The sequence below is a fragment of the Sorex fumeus genome, unplaced genomic scaffold (genome assembly GCF_029834395.1).
Source record: "Sorex fumeus unplaced genomic scaffold, SorFum_2.1 ptg000082l, whole genome shotgun sequence".
NCBI lineage: Eukaryota > Metazoa > Chordata > Mammalia > Eulipotyphla > Soricidae > Sorex > Sorex fumeus.
In genome coordinates this window covers 79,247-90,150 of record NW_026606139.1, presented here as the reverse complement: position 1 = coordinate 90,150, position 10,904 = coordinate 79,247, and the positions used below count along the sequence as shown (strand labels likewise).

Genomic DNA, 10,904 nt, shown 5'->3' with positions numbered 1-10,904 from the left:
CTCTATCTGAACTGCCCTTTCCTCTAGGATACCCGGCTGGCCTCTAAATTATGGAGTAATCCTCCTGGTGCTGATCTCAGCTATTCTTGGGTATTAATCTCATACTTTGTTACTTTATATCCCCCAGATGAATGCAATCTTTCTATGTCTATCCCTCTCTTTCTGACTCATTTCGCTTAGCATGATACTTTCCATATTGTACCACTTGTATGTAAATTTCATGACTTCATCTTTTCTAAGAGCTACATAGTACTCCATTGTGTAGATGTACCAAAGTTTCTTTAACCAGTCATCTGTTCTTGGGCACTCAGGTTTCTTCCAGTTTCTGGCTATTGTAAAGAGTGCTGCAATGAACAAACAAGTGCAGATGTCACTTCGACTATACATTTTTGCCTCTCTGGGATATATTCCCAGGAGTGGTATTGCTGGGTCAAATGGGAGCTCAATTTCTAATTTTTTGAGAATCGTCCATACTGTTTTCCAGAAGGGCTGAACCAGTGGACATTCCCACCAACAGTGAAGGAGTGTCCCTTTCTCGCCACATCCACGCCAGCATCGGTTGCTTTTGTTCTTTTGAATGTGGGCTAGTCTCTGAGGTGTGAGATGGTATCTCATTGTGGTTTTGATCTGCATCTCCCTGATGATTAATGATGTAGAGCATTTTCTCATGTGCTTTTTTGCCATTCGGATTTCTTCTTTGAGAAAGTTTCTGTTCATTTCATTGCCCCATTTTTGGATGGGGTTGGATGTTTTCTTCTTGTGGAGTTTAACCAGTATTTTGTATATCCTGGATATCAACCCCTTGTCAGATGTGTATTCGGTGAATATCCTTTCCCATTCTGTAGACTGTCTTTGTATTTTGGTCACTGTTTCTTTGGAGGTGCAGAAGCTTCTTAGTTTAAGATAGTCCCATTTATCTATCTCTGTTTTCACTTGCTCGGCCAGTGGCGTGGCATCTTTGAAGATACCATTAGCTTCAGGAACATTAATTTTTAACAGTACTGCAAATCAAAGTGCCTGGTTTTTTTTTTCTAATGATGTGATAGAAAACTAAAATTAAAGTGAAATTGTCTTAATCTACTTTCATTTCATGTTTTGAGATATTTCTCTGTCCTATTAAAATAAATATAAGCATCTAATAGTTACTACATTCATGTGAGTTGATGTATGGGTTGAATTTGAGTTATAACATCAAATTCCTTTATTTCATGTAAATGATTATGTTCTAATGTGACTTTACGTGCTCCCATTTGAAAACCTTTCAATTTTTTTTCTCTGTAGCATTCTTCTCTACTTGATACTTCTTGCTTAAAATTTTGTTTTCTCCTTGCTTCTCTAGCAAATATTAAGGAATTAGAAGAAAAACTTTCTACTAGAGACCAAACCAAACCTGGGTAAGTAACCTGAGGTTTCATCTTGGAGAGGACTAAAGGGATAAATAGTTCTGAATAAGGAACTGATCTGAAAACACAGAGCTGTGCATATCAAGGTATAAACAAAAATTATTCACTGGGGAGAATTGAAGTCCTTGGGGGTAGCCTGGGAATTTCCAGATTGATTGTCAAATATCAAAACAAAGAAAAATAAGTCATGGGGAAGAAAAGAAAATTTGTTGAGAGAAGAAGATGTCATAGATGTAAACTCTAAAGTTCAGTACCATTAAATAAAATCAACTCCAATTCCACTGAGTTCTTGAGATTCAGTATAATAAAACTTAGAATGTTAAAACTCATGAACATTCATCTGGGTACCTCTACTTGACTGACAACTATCTCAGAGGCAGCTCAAACATAAACATGTTCAAAAAAGAGCTCATTACCGTTCACTTAAAATCTGTTCCTCCCATGAGTTTTACATTTCATCAAATGGTGCCATCATCAGCCCAATTGTCCAAAGTAAAAGAACACCCATCATTCAAGTAAACAATTTAATTCTCTCTAGTCTTCTTCATGAAGGAGGCCCGGATGCCCAGATTTGATCCCTGCATCATATGATCCCCAAGAACCACCAAGAATGTCCCCCAAGTACAGAGCTGGGAGTAACTCCTGCCCTGTGCCTTCCCTCCCCACCAAAAAAAAAATCTCTTTAATCTCTTCCTTTCTTTCCATCCCCAGGAACCCTAGCCAATAATGTCTGGTAATTTTGACTTGGACTTCTTTAATAGCTATAAATTGACCTTTTTCCTTCCACTCTTAATAACCAAGAAAACTAACAATCTTCCCAAAACATTATTCTGATCATCCAATTACAATTTCTGGTGAGTATTTCATAATGAGTTCTCTTGGAAAAAAAAAACCAAACACTCTCGTTTTTTGTTTGCCAGTTTCTTTGGTATGAATATTCCAACAACAGCTAATTTACCAGTGTGATATCACTGAGCACACAGTAGGAAAATGGTGAACACAACTGGCTCTCATAAGTTAGCATTCAACTGAACCACTCTCTCGAATAAAATTTTCAGTGGATCCTTGATACACTTAGGCTACCACATGAACTTTAAGCCTGGCCTATAAGATCATCCATGAACTGGCTTTGAACAATTTTTCAGCTTGCTTATTCACCATTTGCTAACACCTATCCAACAATTCTTTTTGTGCTCTAGTCCTTGGGGACAACAATGAGGGGAAGAGATTTCTTGGGTCCCATGATGGAGAAATTAAAAAGGGTGGGCAGATACAGAAGTGAGAAGAGGTCAGGAAAGATTTGTAGTTAGTTTGACCTTCAGTGGGATAGAGATAAGACCTCGCATGATAAGAGACCTACTGCTCATCCTTGCTCTATCTTTGTGACTTCCCACAGTTATTTCTACACTCTGGGCCTCTGTTTTCCCATTTCTTCAATGTCACTTTGGGAAGGCAATGCCTAAGGTCTTTGCAGTTCTGACATTCCGTTTCTTTAGTGGACCTAAAGTTCAAATCAGACAAGCAGAGCAGCTAAAACTTGGGCTTTTGGTGTTAGCATCTTTGTTGTACTTACTGAGGGACCCCCAAAATGAAGGTATGAATAAAAAGATCAATTTCCACACCCTTTCTCTGCGGTTCGACTTTCTCCAAATCTTGGCTTCTTCAGCAAGGTACACACAGAACTTCTATCTATTCTCATTACTTTCTTGTTGTTTAACATCCTGAATAACAGGATCCCTCAGGACTGGGAGGTTCCTGAGGTCACACTGGGATCTATTTGCGGTACACTTTGGGACTCCTTGATCCTGGATACCCAAGAGCCTCATTAATGCACCAATAAGAACTCTTCCGGGGATATCGGAAGACACTGTTGGAATGCAGCATCCTCTGGAGCGGCGTTACCCAAAGACCCTCTCACTGACTCATACAACAATGCTGTAGCTTTCCCGGGGAAATTACACAGCAGGGGTGTGGAGGACAGGTGAGTATTAGATCAAGGTGGGAAAGTTAATTAAGAGGCACTGTATCACTGTCCTCCCATTGTTCGTCGATTTGCTCAAGCAGGCCTCGTAACGTCTTCATTTTGAGACTTCTTGTTACTGTGTTTGGCATATTGAACATGTCATGGGTAGCTTGCCAGGCTTTGCCATGCGGGCAAGATACTCTTGGTAGCTTGCCAGGCTCCCCTCTGGGATGGAGGAATCAAACCCGGCTCGGCCAGGCTGGCTGCGCACAAGGCAAATGCCCTACCACTGTGCAAACCAGGAGCCTGAGGAGGTTACTACTGGCAGGTCACTGTCAGTTAGAGGCCTGGCATTGTGTCACCTGCAGCTGTTGCAGAAGCAGCGGAACCCAGTGTAGAGAGGTAATTTGGAGTAGACAGATCTAGACTGTGTTCTGTACCAGTGGGGGTATAAACTGAGTTACTCTAATTTCTTCTTCTCTGAGTTCTAATTTCCTCTCTAATAATCTAGACATTTGGAGAAAATATGTGTGAGGATAAAGTAATATAGCAACGAGATCACAGAACTCTTTCTACTGGAAGGGAATATAACATGAAGCCTGCCATAGCTGTGCCACTGGACTCCGCGCCAGGCTGTTTCACTCAGGGCACCCCAGAGGGGGGTGAGTGAGAGCCCTCCCCGCCCCAAGGGACCCAGCCCCGGCAGCCGAAAACCTCCAGGACCCAACTACCGCCATGCTCAAGGTCGCACCCCACATGCTTGGGCCAAGCCTCACGCATGGGTGAACATATTCTTGGACCACGCGGCCGCATTAGCAGCCGCACAACACATCATAAGACACTCCCTACCCATTCTCCATAAGTACCACACCACATTTGATGGGATTCAGATAGTAGACAACAAATCTTAGAGGGAAGCACTGCACTGTTGAATATATATATGCATATATACCTATTTTCATAAATAAATTCAAAGGTTCACATCACTCAACCTTTAACAACATGTTAGTGATATCCTAAAGAATGTCTTAATGGCCCCTGCCAAAACAGAACAATCTTCACTCTGTTTCCTATGTGAATACTTTTTTGTAAGCATTTTCAGCAGTTCTTCATAACAGACAATACAAAATTTGGTGGTAGAAAGGTGTAATGGTGGTGGGATTGGTGTTTGAATATTAAATGTAATCATATATTGTGAACTACCTTATAAGATAAAAAATGTAAATAATAATATAGTAACAACAGGTACTCTTTTTTTGAGCACTAAATTAATCTGTAGGCATAATATTAAGCAATTTTGCGCGTATGTTTTCAATTAATCATCTGGACAGTCCTTTGAGGATGTTCTTTTATTATTGGCTTCTAGAATAAGACATTGACACCTAATGTTTAGATCCTTTTCCCAAGGTTACTCTGTCAATTAGCAATGGAGTCAGGGCTAGAATCCGGGTCTGGTTCTGGTTCCCATTCTCTTACCCATTGTCTTATCTACACTGCCCTATCCACCTATTCACTTTGTATGTAGATTGCTGCTTGGCTTATAAAGGGTCTACCCTCCCCCCCCCCCCCGCCTTAAAGTATTTTAAGTGTTACAAAATGAGACTTGGAAGAGAAGCTCATTTGAAGAGATAGTATGAGAGTAGTGTATATGTTCTTGATTTTATTTGCCCTGTTTTCCGCTTAACTCTGCTCAATTTAGCTAACAAATTGCCAAAGAGAGAATTTGGTTGTGCTGTGAATGGCTGACCTAAGGGGAGGTCCTCAAGGAAGAATAACATGAGCATTAGAATTTTTCTCTAAGTTCTGTCCATGTCTGATCCAAATTGATAGCTACCAGTCTTTTCACTACCAGTGCAATGTCTTTCTAATTGTCCTTATGAAGTGTTATTTTCACATTATGTGTTAAAATGGTGCTATTTGAACAAATTGATAGCAGTCATCTTTTAACTGCCAATGAAAATGGCTCAGATGTGACACTTTAATCCAGTGTTTTAGAGCTTCCTATGGAGAAAAAAAAACCTGAGAACTGGCAGTTTTGTGTATTATGCATGCTCTGTTCTTTAAAAACATTAATATACAGGCCAATTTTTCCTCACAGTATCTCCCTAAAGTGGGCCTATTGGGGGAGGGGGCTCCTAAACCCTGCATGGAGTTTGATGATGTGAGAGGCACACTTCCGCTTAGGATGGTGGTAAGAGCATGTGTCTTGGAGTTTGAGTACTGTGTCTGTTACTGTCTCTCTATGTCTCTCACCTTGAATTGGCTGACTCTATGAAATGAACATAATGACTTCACTGTTCTCAATAGGTCATGACAATAATGTAATGAGGTCATATTTATTAAGAAATTTGGGGGCTGGAGCTATAGCACAGTGGGTAGGACATTTGCCTTACATGTGGCTGACCCAGGTTCGATTCCCAACATCCCATATGGTCGCTAGAGCACTATCAGGAGTAATTCCTGAGTGCGTGAGCCAGGAGTAACCCCTGTGCATCACCAGATGTGACCCAAAAGGCAAGTTAAAAAAAAAAAGAAAAAGAAATTTTAGGAGCAGCAGGCCAGACAATACAGCAGGTAGGAAACTTGCATTGAGCACAGTCAACCCAGGTTCTATTCCTAGCATCCCATATGATCCCCTGAGCACTGCCAGGAGTGATTTCTGCATGCAGATCCAGGAGTAACCCCTGAACACTGCCAAGTATGTGCTGCATCCCCCCCAAAAAAAGAAGAAATTTTAGAAACTAGAGTTGTAGTACAGTGCATAGGGCACTTACCTTGCCTGCGGCCCACCCAAGATAGATTCCTTGCAAGGGATCACTATTCCATGCCCTCAAGGAGTGATCCTGAGTGCAGAGTGAGGGGAAAGCCCTGAGCATACTGTAGGGTATAGCCCCCACAGAGAGAGAGAGAGAAAGAAAGAAAGAAAGAAAGAAAGAAAGAAAGGAAGGAAGGAAGGAAGGAAGGAAGGAAGGAAGGAAGGAAGGAAGGAAGGAAGGAAGGAAGGACGGACGGGAGGGAGGGTCAGGGAGGGAGGGAGGGAATGTGAGGGAGGGAGGGAGGGAGGGAGGGAGGGAGGAAGGGAGGGAGGGAGAAGGAAGGAAAGAGGGAAGGAAGGAAGGAAGGAAGGAAGGAAGGAAGGAAGGAAGGAAGGAAGGAAGGAAGGAAGGACGGACGGGGGGGAGGGTCAGGGAGGGAGGGAGGGAATGTGAGGGAGGGAGGGAGGGAGGGAGGGAGGGAGAGGGAAGAAAAGAGGGAAGAAAGGAAGGAAGGAAGGAAGGAAGGAAGGAAGGAAGGAAGGAAGGAAGGAAGGAAGGACGGGAGGGAGGGTCAGGGAGGGAGGGAGGGAATGTGAGGGAGGGAGGGAGGGAGGGAGGGAGGGAGGGAGAGGGAAGGAAAGAGGGAAGAAAGGAAGGAAGGAAGGAAGGAAAGAAGGAAGGAAGGAAGGAAGGAAGGAAGGAAGGAAGGAAGGAAGGAAGGAAGGAATTTTACAGTTTATAATGACTGTTTGCTTCTTTGAACTCTGGAAAAGATATCAATCACTTGGAACCAGAAAATGGACTAAAATTAAAATAACTGATAAGCGGAAACCGCAAAAGCATTTATTCAAAAAGACATATGCATACCTAAATTCATTGTACCTCTTAGTACAGTAGCCAAGGTATGGCAATAACCCAAATGTCTAACTATGAATGAACAGATCCAGAAGTTGTGAGATATGTGTGTATCTATATATACAATGGAATACTGTGAGTGGTAAGGAAGGATGAAACCATGCAATTGACTGCTACATGGGTAGAACTAGAGAATATTGTGCTGGGTGAATTCAGTCGGAAGGAAATAGAATGATCTCTCTCATGTGGAATATAAAAATACACAGTAAGGGAGTAACAATTGCCAAAGGCAACAGAAAACTGGAGAGTTGGTCCACAGAGCTGAGTTTATAGCAGGGATAGGAGCAAAGGTTTGGATGGAAGGGGTCTTTGATACATTGGTGGAAGAAAGTGGACACTCTGTTGGTGAGTATGGTGTTGGAATAATGTATGCTTAAAATTAGTATTGACATTATTGTAAGCCACAGCCTCAGTAAAGATGGGGGTGGGGACTGGAGAAATGGCACAGCCAATATGATGCTTGCTTTGTACATGACCAACCCAAGTTTGATCCCCAGCACCCCACACGGTCCCCCGAGCTCACTAGGAGTAATTCCTAAGCTCAGAGCCAGGAGGAGTAACCCCTGAGAATCACCAGGTATGGCCAAAAAATGTTTAAAAATTACAAATAAGTTGGGGCTAGAGTGATAGCACAACGGGTAGGGTGTTTGCCTTGCACGCAGGCAACCCAGGTTCGATTCCCAGCATCCCATATGGTCCCCCGAGCACCGCCAGGAGTAATTCCTGAGTGCATGAGCCAGGAATAACCCCTGTGCATCACCGGGTGTGACCCAAAAAGAAAAATAAATAAATAAATAAAAATTACGAATAAGTAAAAAAAATATTTTTTTTTAATTGGGGCTAAGAGGCTTAGTAGCATGTTCTTCCCTCAGACCTACCAAAAACTGAATCAGGCAGTGAGTCACACTAACAATGAAGATGATTCCAACAACCACCCAACTCTCCTCTCTAAGTAACTAATTAAGAGGAGGGCTCCTTACTAATTTTTAAGAAAAAAAAATTCCTGTCATATACACCTAATGTCCAGGTTTAAAAAATGGCTGCCTTTATTTGAAAAATGCCAGGGACACAACAGGTTTCCCTGGACTTCAGTTTTGAGTCCCTGACCATCTTAATAATTAGTTGGGACTCAGCGGAGCGGCGGAGGCCGGACGAGGCGGCCCGGGGCGCTGAGGCGCGAGCAGCGCTGGGTAACGGCCCTGCACCGCGGGATAGAAGAGCTCCTTTCAGCATTTCTGATAAGGGAGATATAATGGTGATGAACTCCTTCAGCTTTTGTTTATTTAGTTCTTGGTGAATATTTGGATGAAGCCATTAAGTTAATTGCTGCCATCATGAGCAGAAGCAAGCGCGACAGCCACTTTTATAGTGTAGAGATTGGAGATTCTACATTCACAGTCCTGAAACGTTATCAAAACTTAAAACCTATAGGCTCAGGAGCTCAAGGAATAGTATGATAATTGGCCTTTTGAATGTTTTCACGCCACAGAAATCCCTAGAAGAATTTCAAGATGTTTACATAGCCATGGAGCTCATGGATGCAAATCTTTGCCAAGTGATTCAGATGGGACTAGATCATGAAAGGATGTCCTACCTTCTCTATCAGATGCTTTGTGGAATCAAGCACCTTCATTCCGCTGGAATTATTCATTGGGACTTAAAGCCCAGTAATATAGTAGTAAAATCAGACTGCACTTTGAAGATTCTTGACTTTGGACTGGCCAGAACTGCAGAAACTAGTTTTATGATGACACCTTATGTGGTGACCCGATACTACAGAGCACCAGAGGTCATCCTAGGGATGGGCTACAAGAAAACGTTGACATTTGGTCAGTTGGGTGCATCATGGGAGAAATGATCAAAGGTGGTGTTTTGTTCTCAGGTACAGATCATATTGATCAGTGGAATAAAGTTATTGAACAGCTTGGAACACCATGTCCTGAATTCATGAAGAAACTACAACCAACAGTAAGGACTTATGTTGAAAACAGACCTAAATATGCTGGATATAGCTTTGAGAAACTCTTCCCCGATGTACTTTTCCCAGCTGACTCAGAACACAATAAACTTAAAGCCAGTCAGGCAAGGGATTTGTTATCCGAAATGCTGGTTATTGATGCCTCTAAAAGGATCCCTGTAGATGAAGCTCTTCAGCACCCATATATCAACGTTTGGTATGATCCTTCTGAAGCAGAAGCTCCACCACCAAAGATACCTGACAAGCAATTAGATGAAAGAAAACACACAATAGAAGAATGGAAAGAATTGATATACAAGGAAGTTATGGACTTAGAGGAGAGAACCAAGAATGGAGTTATACGAGGGCAACCCTCTCCTTTAGCACAGGTGCAGCAGTGATCAATGGCTCTCAGCATCCATCGTCATCGTCATCTGTCAATGATGTGTCTTCAATGTCAACAGAACCGACTTTGGCCTCGGATACAGACAGCAGTCTGGAAGCATCAGCTGGACCTCTGGGCTGCTGTAGATGACTACTTGGGCCTTGGGGAGGTGGGAGGCTGGGAGGGATGGGGAGTCATTTAGTCATTGATAGAACTACTTTGAAACAATTCAGTGGTCTTATTTTTGAGTGATTTTTCAAAAATGTAGAATTCATTTTGTAGTAAAGTAGTTTATTTTTTTTAATTTCAAGTGATGTAATTTAAAACTTAAGTTGTGTTTTAAAACAGCAACAAAACTGTATTGTATTTTGCTGTAATTAACTGTATAATGTAAACCTAATTATTTTATCATGGTTTAAATTTTTGCATATTTGCTTTATCTTATGCTGCTGATTTTTTTTTACTTAATTTGTAAGATTTTGTTTATCAAAGCAATTATGTGGTGACTTGCCTATATCATGAATTATTTAAGATTTTTATAGTTTTTTATATTAGAATTTATTTTAAATGTTTTGTTCATGATGCTATCCTTCAGGGTTATGTGCTTATCGATGAAATTACACCCTGAGGAGTGAGGGAAAATAACCTGTAGCCAGTTATATTCAGGAATAACTACTGTAAATGGTGAACGTGTTTTGAAGACCTCCAACATTTGCTACTTGCCAATCTTAATTTAGTTATATAACAGAACTATTGGTAGTTAATTCTATATGAATAGTGGCAAAAAGCCCCATCATCTAAATGGCAGAAAAGCTCAGAACATGTCTTTGAAGATGGTGGGCATCTGCCACCATCACCCTCTTTTCCCCCCACCTCACCTGACAAAAGTAAAATTAAGAGAGTATGATGTTTTCTGCAAATTTGTGGCATGCTCAAAGCGTATGATCACATAAAGTCAAGAGGATACTTCATGAATAATACATTTCAATGCAAATAAACAGATGGTTCACTTCTACTAGCTATGAGCCTGTTTTTGTATACACTGAGTTAATCTACTCAGGCTGTAGGTCCCAGCAGTGTTTTAGAGTTCGGTCTTCCCTGTCCTGCAGCCTTGGGCCGTTGGACCTTTCCAGTTTCCTATTAAAGTGTCAGTCAGTTGAGCACCAAAAAAAAAAAAAGTTGGGTTTTTTCTTTAGGCTTTTTGGGTCACACCCAGCGATGCTCAGGGATTATTCCTAGCTCTGCACTCAGGAAGACTCCTGGTGGTGCTCAGGGGACAATATGGGATGCCAGGGATTGAACCCAGGTTGGCTGCGTGCAAGGCAAACGCCCTCCCCACTGTGCTATCACTCCGTTCCAATAATTAGGTCTTTGTAGTTGTGACTGTTACAAATAGGAGTGGAAAGGGAGGCTTCAGGGGATAATAGTTCTCAAGGGAAGGGTTCTCTTCCCTGAAAGTTTACTTAGTGTTCTTGCTTCCCCTGAAATTTTATGTTGTATGAGTTCTCAAAAGGCAAAAAATTTA

The 10,904-nt window shown here is 41.7% G+C and overlaps 1 pseudogene; it reads left to right on the top strand.

Moving 5' to 3' along the window:
• Positions 1–8,242: 8,242 nt before the first annotated feature.
• On the top strand, positions 8,243–10,121 carry LOC130039090 (mitogen-activated protein kinase 8-like; annotated as a pseudogene).
• The last annotated feature ends 783 nt before the right edge of the window (positions 10,122–10,904 follow it).